The 20,802-nt window shown below is 38.9% G+C and overlaps 1 pseudogene; it reads right to left on the bottom strand.

Annotated features, from left to right (window-relative positions):
- Positions 1–3,140, bottom strand: part of LOC138160081 (small ubiquitin-related modifier 2 pseudogene) — a 38,602-nt pseudogene extending 35,462 nt beyond the window's left edge.
- Between the last annotated feature and the right edge of the window lie 17,662 nt (positions 3,141–20,802).

Raw genomic sequence — 20,802 nt, forward strand, 5'->3', positions numbered from 1 at the left:
TATCTATCTATCTATCTATCTATCTATCTATCTATCTATCTATCTATCTATCTGTATATAATTTACCCATGGTAAATATAGAGATAATCCACATAAACAAAAGCTCTTTGGGGTCTTCAGTAATTTTTAAGAGTATATAGGAGTTCTGAGACCAAAAACTTTAATTACCACAAGTCTAAAGTTCCTTGTTACAAAATTCCATGATTCTATATGGGAGGCTACAAGGAACTACTTTTTAAAAGGTGATTTTTTTTTTTGCCTTTAGTGTTCATCACCTGAAGGAGGCTGTGCAGCTTTCTCATTCACTTATTCATTTAGCAACCATTTTGTTAAGTGCTTGTTGTTTGCAAAGCACTAGGTTATGCATTTCAGGACATGAAGCTTAGATAAGACACGGTCTCTGACAATATCTAGCTTGTAGAGGCATAAAGTAGGCATAAGTGTGTTTCCACACATTATAAACAGTATATACTATATGTAAAAACTATACTCAGATGAGTTAGTGGAAGGCAACCAGGATGATGAAAAACTTCAAGTTCAATATGAGGGGCGATTGAAGGACACTCTTCATGTTTTACCTAGAGAAGAGAAGATTCTGGAAGGACATTATAGATGCCTTTAAGTATTTGAAATACAGTCATGTGGGAGAGGTATTAGACTTGTTCCATTTGGCCCAAGGAGCAGAACCAGGAAAAATGGACATATTTAGGCTAGATGTTGGAGGTGGGGAAACACCCTAAGAATTAGGGTTGCCCAAAACTACAATACCTTGCTTCAAGAGATAGTGGGTTCTACTATTTGAGATCTTTTAGCAGAGATAGGATAGCTACTTGTCAAGTATGTTATAATGGGTATTTCTTTAATGTACAAGTTATAATAGATGGTCACTTGGATCTTTTCTAACTCTCAAATTTTGTGAATCTGTGATCACATCAAGGTGGATGGTCCCCCCCAACAAAGAACTTGCTAACCATTTATACAAACTTGCTCAGTCCATGCAATTCTTATTTATGTCCTTCCATAAGTTTGCCACATGGGTGTCCAGATGCTGGTGGCATCTCTCTTGCCTCCCCCTTCTTTAAATCACTTTCTCTTGATATCAGTGGAAGGTATAGGTCTTCTGTCATTTATCACTCATTCTCATCACATGACCCACCTATCTTCTTTTTTGATCATATGTCTCCTAGATGGCATCCTTTATTCTGAATCATTTGCCTTGTGTTGTGACCAGCTCACAGATGCCTTTGTCTCTCTTTTGCCTCTGCGTATTCCATTTTGATGCTTTTGAAAAGTATGGTATTTCAGGGGCTGCTAGGTGGCATAGTGAATAGAGCACCAGCCCTGGAGTCAGGAGGACCTAAGTTCAAGTTTGGCCTAAGACACTCGACACGCTTACTAGCCATGTGACTTTGGGCAAATCACTTAACCCCAATTACCCTCCAAAAAAAAAAAAAGAAAATATGCTATTTCATGACTCATAGCAGTACAAGACTATTATAATTCTGGCATTGATAATAAGGACCTTCATTTCTAAGAGAAAGAAGCCTGTGGTCACTTTTCAGATAAGGACATCAAGGTCCATGGAAGTTAATAGCCTAATCAAGATAACAGATTCTAGTACATGACAAAACTGAGACTTGAAAGCAAGTCTTCTGACTCCCAATCCAATATTTTTTCCATCATTATCATGATGCTTGCTACACAGGGATTGGCAAATGTGTAAGTAACATCTAGCTCTCTAAAAAAATATATGTATGTAGGATACACTTCTATGTTTAGTCTGCATTATAAACACTTTCTCCAATCCCCTTTTTAAGTATAGACAATCAAGAAAACAATAAATCGAGATCTGATCTGTATTAATTTCCAAGATGGAAATATTCATTTGGCTCTCGTGAGCCAGTATGAACTAGCTCTAGCATATCCCTTCTATTACACAAACACACACCATCATATGTACCTTTCATCTGAGGTCTGAGGATACAAATATTATGTATCGATGCATAATAAGCACACCAACCATGAAGAAGACTTATTGGATGCTCTCTCTGGGCTATAGACTCTGTGTGAGACACTATGAAGGAGCTCAGAGGCAACAGTGATCCATAACACTAGGAAAGACCATCTTTTTTAATATATGTCCAATAAATACACAATCATCTAGGACAGTTAATAGAGAGACCCCCTCATCCCTAACTAACATTGACCATTTAGAACCAATATATAAAAGAAAATATATTTGGGCAGAGGAAACATTATTCCTTTGAAGCTACTAAACAGCAAACATAAATCTCACTTCAAACAGCAGCTGGTCTAGTAGAAATACGGTGTGAATGAGGTGTGAGGTATAGCAATTAATCCAAATTGTAGTACTGCATTACAAACAACTGCTTCTCAGCATCATCCAACTTTGATTAGACAATAAGAGTTTGAATGAAAGCTGTTGAACAGCAACTGTCTGAAGATTTGGGGACAGGATTCAAGCTCCAGAACCAGATTTCTGGAGATGGAGAAATTGGACACATTGGGACTAAATCTCTGGAATTATCTGGAGAGATAAACCCTACGTCAGAGACAACATAAGGTAAGCAATCCTAACAAAACAGTCCCATGTTTTCTAAATTTGTTCAAATAACTCAAGTCCAAGCTATAGTTTATCTCAACATTAACTATTTTGCTTAGATAAATGTTCATTGTGTGTTTCAAAAAAAATCTGATCAATTTAATAATGTATTCATATGAGGTTTAGGGGTCAGTGAGGGTGAAACCTAGGGAGAAGTTTTTTCTAATATTTTCTAGCGCCTAACCTCCCTTTTTGGTTAATTTAGCAATTAATGGTGACATTAGCTGTCTAATCAGTCCAAGATATTAGTCATAACATATCCACTCCATGAAAATGTGTTGTTGCAACAGGCAAACTGTTTGCATGCTGTGCTTGTGTTCTGCTGGGGACCATCTGAGAGTTTGTACCACATGGGTATTTTTCACATACGGTTTTAATATTTCCCATAATGGAGGCTTAAGTTAAAGATTCAGCAGAAGTAAAGAAGTTTATGACTGCTTCTTTGTACCAGACAACAAAGGAACAAATTACCTTGGGCTCTAGGCGTCTCCACCACAGTCACAGCAGCAGCATACATAGCGAAGATGGTCCCTGCAATGGCTTCACCCTACTGCCTTATACAACATATTCTATACCTAGAAAGTCAGGCCAATAGTGTTAGACTTGTGTTAAACATTCTATGTGGCTTTGCTGTGCCTCTCTTTTCCCATTTGCAAGGTGAGAATTATATTACCAGTCAGCAACTTAGCATAGAGGACATAGAAAAGATTAGGGGACAGATTAGGTAGAGAAAAGACCTCCATGATGCTTTTAGTTCCTGGGATGGAAAGAGCACCAAATCTTGATAATATTGTTGTGAAAGGTGCATGATTGATCTCAGGGTTGTAGTGCTAGGAATATTTAATTCTTCTACCCATTTTGCACTTGGAAGAATATAGTCATAGATACATTAAGTGAATTCATTAAGCTTGGCATCTAGTTAGGAACAGAAATAGGCTTCCTGACACCCACACTAAAACCACATTTGCAAATACTAGTCAAAAGCCTCAGTTCCTTGGAATATTTTCACAAACACTTGCCCCAAACTGCCTCCAGTGGAAGGACCATCTGCTTCCTGGAGAGAACTAGAGTTTGTGCCATAGATTGTCTTTCCAACTATGCTGAGCAGCCTAATTTGGGTCCACTCTAATTTTCTATAAGCCTAGGATCTGTGCTAAAGTGTCTGGCTGTACAAGGATACACTCTGTGATAAATTCATTTGCATTATACATATATATATGTATACACACTAAAAAACATCCCTACTCTCTCTTCCAAAATAGTCTAAAATTAAAAAGTTTATTTTCCAGACTTCATTGAAAATGTAATTTCTCAACTGGGATACTGTAGACTAACTTTTAGTCAGAAATAAGTGGAAGAAAAGAGGAATATAGATTAAAACTGCTGACACATGGAAGCTGAAATAAAGGACACTCTTAAGATAATCTAAGTATCATTGGGAAGCACAAAGCTTAACAGAAGGAATGAGTATCTATAGCATTATTACTTATGATTCAGAGCTGGCTGTTATTAAAAAAAGAAAAAAAATAAAAGACATGTGGCAGCCAGAAAAGGTAATTAATTTGGTGGTGTAAGCCTTCATAAATTATCAAGTATTCCCAATAGCAGGCCTGAAAAACTTACAGAGAACATGATCTGCCTTTAAATTACTTAGTTTGCTCACTACCAGAATTATTTTAAGGTGGTTGAGTTGTGACTTGTATTAAAAGATTTTTAAATTATTACTGAGGCTAATGGCCAGGTCCACCTTTAATGAAGGCCTTAATGTTCCTTTGGGCCACACACAAGCCAGCATCAGCGTCTAGAGGCTGTCATTCTCCTCTCTAATGGACTCCAGCTTACAGAAATTAATTATGGAGAAAAGGTTGTTGCTTCAACCGGGACTCCTATCTCCATACTCCAAACTGAGGATTTTCCTGAGTAGTAAACTGTGATGTGCCCAATGGCTATAGCTCCCATAACCCTAGGGACATCATGCTTCCCTGAAGGGAATACAAGTGAACACGAAGAAGGGCATGATTTGAGAAAGAGTTTTTCATTTTCACAAAGCAATCTATGTTTTTGCCTATTTAAAAAAAATTTTTTCCACTGGATCCAGAGTGTAAATGATTAAGGAAGAATAAAACTTGAAATTTTATTTCAAGGGTCTTGAGACATAAGAAAGGATGAGTGCCCCTGCTCCCCTCATTTAGGGAGCCCCTCTTCAGCTTGTAAAAATCAGAAAGTATGCTGGAATCAAAGGTCAGGTGCCTCTTTTGCCTTCCTCCAGAAAGAAAGGTCTTCCCGATCACCATAGGGCTGTTAGGACAAAATCAAACTGATGTTTTCAGTTTCAACCTTTTCAACTTCCAAGTGATAGACCAGAGCATAGAGTAGCATGGTTGCTGAAAGTCAGTGGTAGAGAGGTGATCCCATAAAGAGCACAGAGACAGGGGTAAAGACAGGACGCCCCAAATCCAGAGACTGGCAGCTATTGTAATCGCCATTATGTGGGAGAGCTGGGAAGGATGACAGATTTCTCTCATCACTCTTCCTCCTAGTCTCCTCTGTTATATATTTCATGGTCCTGAAATTTGGGTCCCCAAAATATTACCCTTCCTATTTCTATTTTTTTCCTTCCCTTATTTATTTTTGATGAATTCTGATGACGTACTTCAAGGAGCTTTTGATCACACTCAAAGAATTATGTGGGCAAATAGAAAATGAAATATTGTGGGCAAATAGAAAAATAGATGTTTCCTTCCCCTTTTACCATGTTCAATAAACCATTTTTATCATAGTATGTTAGATACCTGAGTCTTGTGAATGTTAAGAGTAGGAGAAGGGTGGTAACAAGAGAAAGATAAACTCAGATATGAGGTCAGGACTCTGGAGCTCTGCATAGACCATAGGCTTTATATTTAATACTCTAAGTATTAAAGGCAGCAAAGTGGCTCAGAAGATAGAGTGATGGGTTCAGTTTAGGAAGCCCTGAATTCAAATCCTGCCTCAGACTCTTCACAACTAGTGTGATCCTGGGCAAGTCGCTTGAAACTCTAAGTTTCAATTTTCCCCATCTATACATTGGGGATAATAATAGCATCTACTAGCTTAGTGATGATTACATGGCATAATATGAGAGAAATTATTATTAATAACCAATGATTTAGGGAGATTCAGATCGATCCTCCCCTTTTTAATCCTAATTTCAAGACTTTAGTCTCTGAAAAGCTAATCTTTTACTCTATTCAGACCCTACTCAGGTGGGGAAGCCATTATGCTTTACTCAGGCTGGGTTGGGGATAAATTCTTTGAATTGGTTGCACAATGTTGGGGGTAACTTAAAGGTAACAACATAATCAAAGTTCAGGTCCAGCCCCTCACTCTCTCATTAATTGTTAATCAATCAGAGTAGACCACCATCCTCAGGAATGTCCCTCTTCCCAAAGGGCGTAAAAACTATGAGCCTGCCACCATGATTGTCTTCGGTCTAAGTGAGAGATGAACAAATGACCATCCTTTTGTTAATAAACATACTGTCATTTTTGATAAAATTATTAAATTACCCAGAAATTTTTCCTCTCAAACTTTTTAATTGCCACATATATTTGGAAAAGTGCTTTGCAATCTTAGAGCATTATGTAAATGCTGTTTCTTATTATCATAATAAATAACATTCCATTTTATTCCCAATACCAATTCTAGGTCTGGCCAGTACTATGCTGAAATTGTGAGAAGAGTAATTAGGGAGTAGTCTCAGAATCTGGGGGATGAACACCCTCTTTTAATCAGTAGGGATATATGGCAGTCCTTGAGGAAGGTTATCCATGCAAGCCCTAAAGAGATCCCAATTAGACCACAGCAATTGTGGGTAACTCAGCTACGTTACTCTCTTGCTTGGTAAGCAATGCCATGAAACCCTATTTCTGTGGTTTATGGAAGAGAGTGTTCTATCTGCATGACCCACGGGCACCAGATAGGCTCCACAAGGGTTACAGGTGTCACGATAGTAAGGTTCACAGTCAGTCCACCAACCTTTATAAAGCACTTACTATGTGCCACACATTGAGCTAAGCATTGGGGATGCAATGAAAGGTAAGAACAAGGTACTTGCCCTCTAAGAGCTGCCATTGTGATCAGTCCTACAAAGCATTAGACTAGTGGCTGAAACAAGTCAAGGGTTTGCCAGGTCCCACAGTGGCCTGTGATGTGTCACTCATCAACTATGGTAGTTTTTCTGCTTGTAAAATCAGGGTAGGATAAATGCTTCTTTGCTTTTTTTCTAAGGTTATAGTGAGACTTTATAATACATGTAGTTATTTTTTTCTTCCATTCCAGTGGTTATCAAATGTTCTGAGTCTGTACATTTTTTTGGTGGGACCTGCACACCTCCTGAAACATTCTTAGTAACTTTCAAATAGAAAACACTCACAAATACCTCTAAAATAGTTGTATCCCTTTGGTTGATATACCCATAATATATCCAATATAATATACCCAATATAATAAGCAAATGATTCAAAAGAATAGATGGCTATACTATAAATATTAATTCTGTAAGAGACCAATCTCTCTGGAAGCTTAAGATCCCCTTATAGACTGCCACCAGTCATTAGATTGATCTTTGTGAACCTTTAGTCTGTACTCATTAGAGGTCCATTTTAAGGTTCAACTTAATCACTGCTAATCTCCTTTGAGGGTACTCCTGTACTTTGCAATGGTTTTAAAAAACTGTTTTATTCTGTTCAAAATATATGTACAATTTTTAATCCAGTCATTCAAGCATCTGTAATTTCATCAATGTGGGTACTCACTCTGTCACCTTCAAATAGGTTGATCATAAGATTCAGAGCCAGAAGGGACTCCAGAAAATATTTAGTCCTAACCCTCCATTTTACAGATGAGGAAATTGAGCAAAGAAATGAAAAAACTAGGTCAAGGTCTCATATTTGGAAGCATCTAAGGTAAGTTTTGAAACCAGGTCTTTCTGACTGAGTACAGCACTTAACCCACTGTGCCAAAAATCAGGGAGTGTGCCTGCATCCTACAGGGAAAGCTGTACTGTGATCAGCTACACTGCAGCTGTGGGCAGACATAAAATTCTCAATTAACTTGCTTTAGGAGAAGGGAGTAATGCTACTGCTCACTCCACAGAAAATAGCCCATTTTGGGGAGACTGATTAATTCTTTTAATATATCAGTCCTCCCTGCTTCCTGGCAGACTCATTCTATCAAGATTGTCAAGCTCTTCGAGTAAATGGGAGAATTGTTTTGTAAAATATTGGGGATTACAAGTTTCTGAATATTCGATTAGAAAATTCTTTTTTTTTTTTGCTTCTTGTGTATTCAGTTCCTGCAATTACAAGGTGTATTAAACTGGGTCATGACCAAGATGATTGATAAAAACCATCCCACGTTAAAAAAAAGAGAGGAGCAAACTTGCATGAAAGTAGAAAATGCATTTCTTCTGCAAATAGCAGATAAGCCAAAATGAGGTCAGAACATTACCACTGCCTCCCTGTGTCAAAAATTCCTCTTTTATGGTAAGCAAAAGCAAGATGAATATGCACAGACATGCTTCCCCACTTGAAGGGCCTATAGAGCTGAGTGCAGAGGAGATTGTCATGGCTCAGATTCCTCAGGCCTGTGAATGCCCCACTGGAAAGCAAAATCAATTTCTTTACCGAATGTATGCATAAACCCTCACGATCTATCTCCCTCCTGCTACTGTCATTGCTCAGGTTTCTCTAAGGTCACTGACTGTTATCAGCCTCTCTGTCCTAGCCAACTTGACAGAAGTTCATTCCAACTAGTCAAAAATGCCATCAGATTGCTTAGTAAAAGGTTACTGGTGCTGCCAATGGGTCTTCCCCCTGGAAGGACTGGCCCTAGTTGCTATAGGATTGTGTTCCAGCTGCTGCCATCCCAAAGGGCAGGATTCTTCCTGCCTCTTATCCCCATGCTTCTTTTTCTCTGCCCTTCTTTGCCCCAGCACCAGTCTCTCATCTCCAGGCATTGTCTTTAGCTATCTCCCATGCCTGCCTCCACTTGGACTACTGACTTCCCTGGCTTCCTTTAAGTCCCAGCTAAAATCCAATTTTATTCAGGAAGCCTTTTCCAGCTCCTCTTTGTTTACATGTTGACTCTCCTATTAAATTGTAAGCTCCTTGAGAGCAGGGACTGTCTTTCACCTCTTTTTGTATACCCAGAATTTAGTATTGTTCCTGGTACATCGTAGGCACTTACTTCATAAATGTTGACTGATTGATTGCTTCCAACTTCGAACCTCTCCCCCCCAAATTCTGGTGGCCATTATACATCTCTCTCATCCCTCTACAGGGGCAATTTCTTTATTTTCTCAGAAAAGAGTTGCTCCAGGCTGCTAGATGGTGCAGTGACTAGAGCACTAACCCTAGAGTTAGGAGGACTTGAATTCAAATCCAGCCTCAGATATTTAATCCTTACAAGCTTTGGGACCTTGGGCAAGTCACTTCACCCCAATTGCCTTGTGTGAAGAGTGATGGGGATACAAAGAAAGGTAAAAAAAATTCCTTCTCTCAAGAAATTCAACAGACAATAAGTAATATCCGAAGGCCAAGTGGAGAAGGTTTGTGACTAGAGAGTCTGGGCTGAGTCGGCTATGGTATATACGGGGCTGCATGTCAGTGGCTAGTCGCAATCCTCCCACGTTGCTGATTCCTCTCATCTGATCCATTCTGTCCAAATCCTTATTGTGGTCATCTATTGACTTACAGATCACACTCTCTCCTCCCAAGTAAGTTCAGCACTTGACTCACAGTCATCTTCCCAACCTCAACCCCTCTGAAAATCCTTCTCTCTCATTTTCTCAATCTCCTCAACTCCCTTTACCTCCTTCTCCAACTAACCTCAACCACACACCCTTAGAAACCCTACCTTCTACCAAAAATTCAAATAAATTAGCTCCAGGTGTCAAAATCCCTAGTAATAGCTCTGTCACTTGGAAGAAGAGGCCTGTAAAACTTTAAGGAGAAACCTCCTTGTTAAGATCACCCTATTTCTTTCCCCCCCCCTCACCATATCTGCCTTTTCTGTTGGACAATTTCTGAATCCTATCTCTTTCTAGCCTGCCATACTGATGAAAACATAAGCTACAAAATCATAGAATCATAGATTTAGAATTTGAAGGGACCTTAGGGGTCATCTAGTCCAGGACTTCCTAAATTTTCTCCATACACCAACACTATTATTTCACAGATGAAGATATTGAAGACCAGAGATGTCACATAACTAATCAAAGGTCTACTGGGTAGTTAGTGGCAGAGTTGGATTGAAGTGAAGATATTCTGAATTTAAATGCAGCATTTCCCCTGTTCCAAGATCAGTCTCATCAAATCAACCCAGCAGACACTGATTACATACCTACTATGTGTAAGGATTATTCTGAGCCCCAGAGGAATACAAATATGTGGCATAAATGATCCCTTTCCCTTGAGATACTCTTGGTGTAGTTGGGAACCTAAGAGCTAAAAGCTGAATAGTAGTTATCCTTAAGGAAATAACTGCCCTTTACCTCTGCAGAAGAGTATAAAGAAAATAAGAACTTCAACTGTTAAAATATGTCTTTTTAATTGTAATGATTGAATTTGTTAGAAGGGATGTTGGACTTGATCAGCTTAGTAACACACGGGAGTTTTCCTCTGCTTTCCATAGCTCATTTCCATGGTTCTTTAGAGGAGGCACTGCAGGAATCCACATCCCTGGAGGACAGCCAGCTGAGCAAGGAGGGTAGAAGAAGAAATATGTATTCATCGTCTCATATTCATTCCTGCAACTGTCTGCCTTTGCAAACCAGGGCAGATAGCTTCACACTTCACCACCTGAGTGGATCTATGGTTTCACTGATAGGGATAAAAATTATAATGGTAGCTATAGCCTAGCATCCATATAGCACTTTAAAGTTTTGCAAAGCATTTTGCAAATATTGTCTTATTCCATACTCAAAAATGGCTCTGGGATGTAGATATTATCATTCTTCTCCCTGTTTTCCAGATGAGAAAATTGAGGGAGACAGAGGTTAAGTGACTTGCCCAGGATCACACAACTAGTAAGTGTCTGAGGCCAGATTTGAACTCAGATCTTCCTGACCCCAGGCCCAGACCTCTATCCACTGGACCATCTAGCTGCTTCCTTCTACAGTTGAACATCTTTATTGTGCAGTTTCCAAAAATGCAGTTGGGTTTGTTTTCTTTCTCCTATTACCTTCTATATCTAACTCATTATCTATATGCTTCCCCTTTCCCAGATAATACGTATTGGTATGATAACCTCATTGGACTGGCTATCTACTAAATGTCAGTTCTTATAGAGAAAAGGGCAGCTGGGTGGCACAGTGGAGGGAGCACTGAGTTGGGAATGAGGAAGACTTGTCTTCTTAAATTCAAATCCAGCCTCAGACATGTACCAATTGTGTGATCCTGGGCAAGTCACTTAACCTTTTTTGCCTCAGCTTCCTCATCTGTAAAATGAGCTGAAGAAGGAAATGGCAAATCATTCCGGTATTTTTGCTAAGAAAACTCCAGGTTCGGTTAGGTGGCACAGTAAATTGAGCACCATCCCTGGAGTCAGGAACATCTGACTTCAAATCTGGCCTCAGACACTTAACACTTACTAGCCATGTGAGACCTTGGGCAAGTCACTTAATCCCAATTGCCCTGCCCTTCCACCTTCCAAAATTTTTTTTAAAAAGGGGAAAAAAAAAAACCTCCAAAAGGGGTCACAAAGAGTCAGACATGACTGAAAAATGATTGAACAACAATCATAGAGAAAGGGACTGAATCTGCAATTTCATTGTCACAAAGGAATTCACCCTGCCAAATGATTGGCACATTCCCTGGGAGTTCTCAGATGGCCGATAAGTTAGGCTTGGTCTATCTTGCCCTAGAGGACAGAAGTTGGAACAATGAGTGACTTCCTAATAATTAGAGCTATCCCAAAGTGCAAGAATGGGCTGCCTCAAGAGGTAAGTGTGTGTGTGTGTGTGTGTGTGTGTGTGTATGTGCGTGTGCTTGCACTCATGGAACAAAGGCTAGATGACCCCTTTTTAGGAATGTGGTAGAGTAGTAGTGTCAAACTCAGATAGAAATGCCCTACCCCCACTAAACCATATATAAGGATCCCTGTGGGTAGCATACTACATGAGAAAACTGCATATTAGTATTACCTGTGTTCTATTGTATTTTTAAATTTTATTTTGTTAAACATTTCCCAGTTCATTTTAATCCAACACTGGGGAATGGTGGATCATTTGTCATGTATTTGACATGTATTTGATATATTTGATCCCTCTGTTGTAGAGGAAACTTTTATTCAGGTATGGGTTAGTTAGATGACCTTGGAGACCCTTTCTGTTCTGAGATTCTATCCTTATGACCTTGTTCCTTGCGGTTCCGCAGATTGGGCTCCATCTTGTCTTAGGAACTCCTCTAGTTTGCCCAAGACCTTTTTAGTCACTCTACTTCAGCCATTCCACTGCTGTTGACTTAGGTGCTGTAGCTCCTGGTTTGTCCCAGCATCTCCACACTGTCCTGCCATCTCTGGAGTAAGGTGGTTCCCTGAAATGACTATGTGAAGGAGGCTTCCCTTAAGGAAAGTGAGACTCAGTTTCTAGGTAGCTCTTTGTGTACTGATATTACACTGTTTTTCAAGAAACAGATCTAGATAGGTATATAGGTATGAATATTGATATAATTATATATTAGATGTAGATATATGTAGATATAGTTCAATGATCTATGACAGTTTTCTTTTTGGCGAACACCTCCTCTACCAATGCATATATCAATCCCTCTTCAACTTAGTTGTCAGTTTTTTATCAGTCTTTGAGAACTAGTATGTCATCAAAATCCATTACCCTACATGGAGCCTTGTGATGAGCTTTCACAAATTTATCTAGGTTGGTCCTCAGACAACAGGCTCCTGTTTAAATCCTGTCTCGATTTGTAGCATCTACAAAAGCTTTTATTCTTACTGTACAACCTTTAAGAACCTGGGACCCACCTCTAAGCCATGATGAAGCGTCAAGACTGGACACTGAAAGATAAATAGATTGGTGGATGGGTATAGAGTGGAGATATGAAAATTAAGAAACAAATTACATATGGCAAGAATTTCTAAATCATGCCCTTTAAATTATTCTAGTTTGAATTCATTAACAAATTCGTTCAATGCCCTTTCCTCCTTTTGAATCTTAATCTCTCCCTCCCTCCCTCTCCCTTTCTTCTCTTTTCTCTCCCTTTCTCTCCTCTCCCCATCTCTCTCTGTCTCTCTCTTTCTCATATAAAATAGAGATGATAATAACACTTACCTCCCACTGTTGTAGTTAAGAATCAGATATGAAGATATTTATAAAGTGCTTAGCACAATGCTTGGCATACGGTAGACATTTAATAAATGTTTGTTTCCTTCCTCTTTCTTGATCCCCTTGACCTCTAGCATCTCAGCACTCACAGAAAATCCATGGGCACTTGGAAGGCAGAGATATTACATTACAGAGATATACCAGGATGTAGCAAGTCCCAGATCAGCCTCAGAGACCTCAGGAATTTGTATGACTCTCTTCTTCAAGAAAGGAACTTTCAAACTGGGGCACAGGGGTGGGGAGTTGGGGGGGAGGGAAGGAGAGAGGGAGGGAGAGAAAAATGCTCAGCAAACCACGTGGTTGAAGATAACCTGGGAACCAGGCAAGCAAATAATAATATGGGTTACAGATGCAGAGATGTTGTGTTAAGGAGTTTTCTGTGATAGGTAGGTGCCACATTTGTGCAAAGTCTGAAATCTCTAGGTGCTATTTTTTGACCAAGAAGCCCAGATCAAAGAGAAGCTACTTGACTTGCAATATCACTTCATTGCTGAACAAAAAGACAGGAAAGAGTGTTTATTATTTCAAGCACTAGTGAAGTGCTTTGTTAGTCCTTGGAAATCACCCATTTTAAACTCCACAAAGCTTTTTTTTATCACTTCAGGAGAGATAAAATCTTTTTTTCCTAGTGGGAGCAGTAGGAAATGGGGAGTAGGTTTGTTGGGTAGAAAGTGCAGGGAGGACCTGGGTCAAAGATCCTTCTCCTTTATATGACTATCTGTGGAATTATGAGATTCAGGGTAAGACAGAGTCAGATTAGGTTAAAAAGACCTGGGTTCAGGTCTTGTCTCTGACATATCCTGGCTGTGTGACCCTGAGCAAGTTACTTAAACTCTCAATCTCATTAGGCAACTTTGTAAGCCTATAAGTTGAAGACAAGGCTCTGACATACATTGGTAAAGGGAAAATCTTCCACAAAGGGACATTCTGATTTCTTTGGGGAGCTCTCACTGAGAGTTTCTCTCTCTCTTCTAAAGTGAACCAGCAACTATTCTCCAAATTGTCATAGAGTTGCCTAAAGCAGGTGGCTTGCCATGTTCACACAGGAAAATATGTGTAAAATTGTATGTATATGAGAGGCAATAAATGCTACTTGATAAATACATTTGTGAATATGTATAAGCTGATTAGTATGTGGATATATATGCATTGATTTATGTACATTGTATTTATTATATTGGTATTAACTGATATGTATATATCTACATGTTAGGTGATTTTCATATATAGACATACACATTTTTATTGATATATGTATTTATACATATTTATATAAGGGAATATGTGTATTTATATGCATGCATATATATATTTGTATGCATTTTGCAGACTCCTTCGATCAAGAAAGACAAAGGAAAGTGTCTAATACCCTATATAGCCTAGGATTTGTATTATGCAGATGCATACAATCAAGAAAGACAAAAGAAAGTGTCTGACACACCCTATGATTTGCCTTTTCATATTGATACATGACCAAATATATACAAATATAGTTTTTCATAATATTTCATTCAAGTTGATGCATGAGAAAATATATGTACATATAAAGTCTTTTCTCATATTCTGTTGTTTTAAAGCAGCTCAACCGTCTTGGGCATTGCAGAATTTTCTTCTGGTTTCTCTAACTACAGGGAGTGTTTTCATTCACAAGTGGAGGCAGGCTGGGAACAAGTGCCCAGGAGCTCTTTCCCTCCCTGGTGGCCTTTCAGGACCACAACTGTGCTCCTGGGGATGGCAGGTGGCAGAGACATTTTGCTGCACTGCAGGAAGTGTTAGTTCATGCCCAAGACCCTGGTGACACTGACTGGTGCAGCTGAACGGGCAGCATACTTCACTGACATGGGTTTAATTGATTAAACCTTGAGAACCTGCTGAGTCTCCGCCAGAGGCACTCCTGGGATTGATGGCAGCCAAGTTTCACATTTATAGGTTTCCCTCCACCGTGATACCTGACATTTTAAAGGCTGAGCCAGCAACCCATCTCTGGTGATAGCCTCCAGAGAAGAGACTTGTGTTAAGTAACAATAAGAGTTCCCGCTTAGAGAGATCCTTTCTTAGCACTTCCAAGGCTATTATCCCAACCTTTCCTTCTGATCCTGAGAAAGGGGTCGAAATATTTGGATCCTATTTTCCATGGAAAGAAACAAAGGCACCCAAGGAGCATATGGGTCTGACAGGACAACCATTAAAATCCAGGCATCCTGACTTCTAGAGCAAGGCTGCTTTGACCACTCCAAGGCTAAGGTTTGAAAAACACCCCACATATTTCAGGAGTCAAGCAGGGCAATATCTGGAAGGAAACTGAATTTTAATAAAAGCAGAGGTGGTAAAGTATGTTTATCCACGTTATTTAAGACCCAGCAGGAAGGCTAAAACTTGAACATATTCTATTTAAGGTGACTTTTTTCTGGTACACACACACACACACACACACACACACACACACACACACACACACATACACACACCTTTTCCTGAGCCAGAGAAGAAAAAAGTTTGCTTTCATGGGTTCAGGTTACTTTGACCATTTCAGAAAGTACCCTCCTTAATCATCAATCTGCAGGGCTTATTTTTTTTTTTAGAATAAAAGGGTTTCAGACAGAAATGGGAGGGCAAATCCATTCATTTAGGGATTCGATTTCCTCTACAATACTGCAGCATGAACAGGGAGGGAACATTCATCATCGTCCTCCTCCTCCTCATCTCCATTATCATCATAAGAAAGTCAAACAAGTAATCTGAAATGACTGTCCCAAATCCAAAAAGAAGCTCCAGAGACTAAGGCAGTTTCTTCTAAATGTTTTTGTGATACTTTGTAGGATTATACATATAGATCTGGAAAGTGTCTCAAAAGATATTCAGCCAATCTCCTTATAGAAGCAAACTGAGACCCAATGTGGTTAAGTTCCATGTATAAATTTATACAGAGTCAGAGGCAAAATAAGATTCTTTCCATTGTGCCACTTTAGACATTCAATAAATTCAAAATATATAATAAATTCTGTCTTCATTTAGATGTTTCTCACGTGTTTCAGGATAAATTGAATTGTTAATTTTTAACATAAAGAAATGTGAAGGAATTGTGGTCAGAATTGAACTGACATCAAACACCTTCTTACCCTTATTCCATATCTGGGAAAGATTATTTTCCTTTACTTGAACAGTTTTACCCCACTTTAAATCTAATAAAATCCAATATTTATTAGCTACATTCCATTTATTAATAAATTGTGCTAGGCATTGGGGATACAAAGACAAATATTAAACAGTCCTTGTCTTCAAGATTCTTTTGGGACACAACATGTATATAAGTGTATTATAGATGTATATACGTATTTATACACAGAATACAAGGTAATTGTATTGGGATCAGAAAAAGTTTTATGTGTAAGGTGGTACTTGAGTTGAGCCTTGAAGGAAACAAAGGATTTTAACAGGAAAAGATGAGAATGTACCAATGGAAAGGCATGATGGCATGAAGAAACAGGAAGTCTAGTTTGACTAGACCAAAGAGTGTGGGATGGACAATAATTTATAATAAGGATAGAAAAGCAGGTTGGATCCAATTTTTGTAGGTCTTTCATTTCCCAAATAGTGGTATAGTACTTAGTAACATATATTTTATTCTATGACCAATAGGGAACCATTGAAGTTTTTTTTAATGAAGAAGGTCATGATCAGACCTACAGAAAATCAATTTGATAGTTATATTGAGGATGGATTGGAGTGGTGAGAGACTTGAAAAGGGGAAATTATTTAATGGTCTCCTAACAATAACCTAGGTGAGAGGTATTAAGGTCTGAACTAGTATGCTGGCTGTGTGAGTAGAGAAAAGGGGATGCCAGGGGTGGAGACTACGTGGCCTCAGGATCATGTGTGACCCTCTAGGTCCTCAAGTGTGGCTCTGTGACTGAATCCAAACTCCACAGATTAGTCAAAGGGCCACACTTGAGGACCTAGAGGGTTTTATATGACCTTAACGTCACAGATTTCCCACTCCTGGTTGCTAGGCAGTCTCTGTACTCTAAGAATTTACTTTCTACTGGATCTTTGAGGTACTTTGGGTAGTATATTTGAATATACTCAAAAGAGAATCCAGAACATAGCCCAAAATCTTATTTTTTTAAATTTAATAAAACTACTGAGCATTGGTTAGAAACTTTAGACCCTCTGACAGAACTATATCATATTTACCAACCCATCATTAGCTTAGTTGCCCCAGAAAGTTGGATTGAAGGAATATTTTCCTCCCCTCTGAGCCAAGAAAGTCACAGTGTTTACATCCTCCAGACCTTGAAGGGGGAGTAATGATTCAATATTTCTTAAAGAGAGAAAGTTCAATATCACCTACGTTTCCAAATGGAAAATGTGCCCTTACTGAATATAGTTTTTATACACAATACAGGTAATGAAATAACAATAGGGAACAGTTCTTAATATATCTAGGACTACTGCAGAATTTTCACAATAAAAAAACTGATTTTTTCCCCTTTGGAATTGTCATTTGTTACTATTTAACCTGGAGCTCTGATACTTCACACCTAACACTTGGTTTTCTGAAAGTCAGAACAGGAAAGAACTCCTATTCATATTTTGCACTGAAGAAGAAAGAAAACCTAATAACGCGTCTATGGTCTTAGGTAGCTTAAAACCCTAATCAGAAATCCTTGATTCGAGCTTGTTATGCAATTCCCCTTTCTTCTCCCCTGAAACATTGTAAACTCAACATGCCCAAAGCTGAATGAAGTATCTTTTCCCCCTAAACCTTCTTCTCTTCCTATTACTATTGAAGGTAACACTATTCCTCCCAGATTATAACCTAACATTATCCTCACTAGTTCCTCCCTCTCATTCTCCATATCCAATGAGTTGTCAAAGCCTGTTGATTTTACCTTTGACACATCTGCCTCAAATGTCCCCTTCTCTCCTCTCACCATCCTGGAGAAGACACTCATCACTTCACCCAAGGACTATTGCACCAACCTTTTGACTGGTTTTCCTGCTACAATTCTCTCCACACTCCAGTTCATGCTCCACTCAGGTGTCAAAGTGATATTCCTAAACCTTATATCTAATCACCTTTCCTGTTCTACTCAGTAAACTTCATCATCTCCAAGATCAACATAAATCCTTTCCTTGGTGACTTCAAAGCCTTTCCTAACCTACCACCTCCAAGTTTCCAGTCTTCACACACATCCTAAATATACTCTGGAATCCAGTGACACTGACCTCTGTTATTCCTCACACAAAACACTCCAACTCCTGACTCTGGAATTTTTCATTGGTTGTCTCCCATCCATGGAATTCTTTCCCTCATCATCCGTCTCCATACTTCCCTGGTTTCTTTCAAGTTCCAGCTAAAATTCAACTTTCTTTAGGAATTTTCCTCAATCCCTGTTAATTCTAGTACCTTCTCTTGATCATTTATTTCAAACCTATTCTAGATATATCTTGACTTCGTATGCTGTCTCCCTTAGGCTTTGCATTCCTTGAGGAAAGTGACTGTCTTTTGTCTTTCTTTGTGTCCTTAGTATGATGCCTGGCATATAGTAGGTGCTTAATAAATTATTTTTGCTTTGACCTAATTTGACCCTGGACTAATCACAACCACTCTCAGGTTGACATTCCTCATCTGTGTTTAAAAAGAAGAGAATAATTGAAGCGTCTATCTCATAGGGTTCAAGTGAGGTTCAAACAAGCTGATGTATGGAAAACATTTTGTAAATTTTTTATAAATATAAGTTGTTTATTACCTAAACTATTGAGTAAATGCCAATTATTATTCCATTTCCCAATATGTTAACAAAGAAGTTACTGTTTCACTCTTCTGGAAACCCAGGGCTTCAGAAACAAATACAGAAAGCAGGGTATTTATTTAATCAATCATTAGATCAACACTATTTATTAAGTGCCTACTATGTGCCAGGGGCTGGGTTAAAAATAAAAATGAAATAATGCCTGCCTTTGAAGAGTTCAAATGATATCTGAGAAGACAATATGTGACAATGCATATGCACATAAGCACATTTACAATGAATATAAAGCATGTGAATTGCATTTAAGTGAGGCAGAGTTGCACAAAAGCATCAGCCTCACTCTCTCTTCCAGAGTCATCAAAACCCAGTGGCAGGAGAAAAGTCAAGACAACTGGTAATGGTCCAGGATACAGTGGGTGACCTTGGCATCTCTGATGTCTGATCAAGCCCTAAGGCACTCCACACTGCTTGCTTGCTTCAGCAGACTTTATTGGATGGTAGAACAAATTGTCCTCATCTACTCCATTCCATCAGGTGAAGTCTTCATGTGCTTGGGGTGGATGGACACCCCCAAACTCACCCAATGGGTTTGAGACCTGCACATTGTCCTCAACCTGGTTTAGCTCATCTGCTTAGATGATTTTACTGGGATGGGGCTGCTGCACATGCTACAGCTTCTTAAAGTCACAGGCAAGAGTTGGGTGAATCAGGTGGACACCAAAGGTGGATGAGCAATCCTGAAAAGAACTTGGTAAGCTTTCACACCAGAGGTACTGGACCTCCCTGAACAGCCCATACATACGATATCCAAGGTAACAGTGAGAGGAAAGCACTAGTAATAGGACAGGTCAGCAAAGGCTTCTAGTAGCCAAATTGTAATGATCGTATTAGCCTAAACATTTGTGAAAGACTTTTTATTGAAGTTAAATGGTATGGGAGAAAAATCACTAACTAGAATTTGAGTCTGGGGAGACCTAGTTTGATTCCTGTCCCTGATGATTAGTGATTGTGTGACCCCAGACAAATAACCATAGTTTGCTTGTTTGTAAACTAGTTCTATAATTCAGGCACCTGTGATTTGATTGGTTTGAGTCCTCGTACCAGAGAGCCCAAGGCCTCTACAATTTCCTAACTTGTCTTCAACAGTTTATATGCTTGAAAAATTCATCACTCTTAGTCAACTGAAATACAAATTGAGCATCTTCGTCTTAGCAAGGATTTTCCTCAGATGACAGACACTCAGCCCACAAAAGGTTTTGCTGGGCTTTTATTAGATGCATTCAAAGTTTGGTAGTGGTGTTGTTTTCAGTTGTGTCCAACTCTTCATGACTCCATTTAGGGTTTTCTTGGAAAAGATACTGAAGTGGTTTGCCATTTCCTTCTCCCATTCATTTTATAGATGAGGAAACTGAGGCATAATTAAGTGACTTGCCCAAGGTCATATATCTAGTAAGTGTTTGAGGGCAGATTTTAAGTCAGGAAGATGAGTCTTCCTGACTTCAGGCCTGGCACTCTATCCACTGTACCACCAAGCTGCCCCCAAAGCTTGGTAGTATCTTCCAGAATTTGTGCTTTGCCATCAGAGTCATTGAGAACCAAGGATCCCCTCCATCACATGATGAAGCATCAGCACTTTAGTGAAGTATCTGTAAACAGAGGCTTAATGACTTCTCTGAGACTTTTTAAGATTGTTGTTACATTCAAAGGAGATTATGAGAAAGTAGTGTACTTTGTAAAACTGAAAGTACTACATAAATATCAGTTATGAATAGTATTATTTATTAATTATTGAAAATTAGCCAAAGAAAGAGATTGGTTTCTTAGGATCTTTAGTAGCTCAATAACCTCAGAGTTTATGTTGAAATGACAGTAACTACTTGGGAGCTTCTTCAGCAATAGTGACATCCTCTGTGACCATGAATTAAATCCAAAGGAAAATGTTAACATTATTTTAAAAATAATTACCACAAAACACAATAATGCCTATTCTCTGCCATTAATACAAAACAGCTAGAGAAAAAGCAACAGTCTCCATTGAGCCAGGC

This window comes from Petaurus breviceps, unplaced genomic scaffold (assembly GCF_028583685.1).
Source record: "Petaurus breviceps papuanus isolate PSGF00001 unplaced genomic scaffold, PetGlider_PUasm1.0 179, whole genome shotgun sequence".
Taxonomy (NCBI): Eukaryota; Metazoa; Chordata; class Mammalia; order Diprotodontia; family Petauridae; genus Petaurus; species Petaurus breviceps.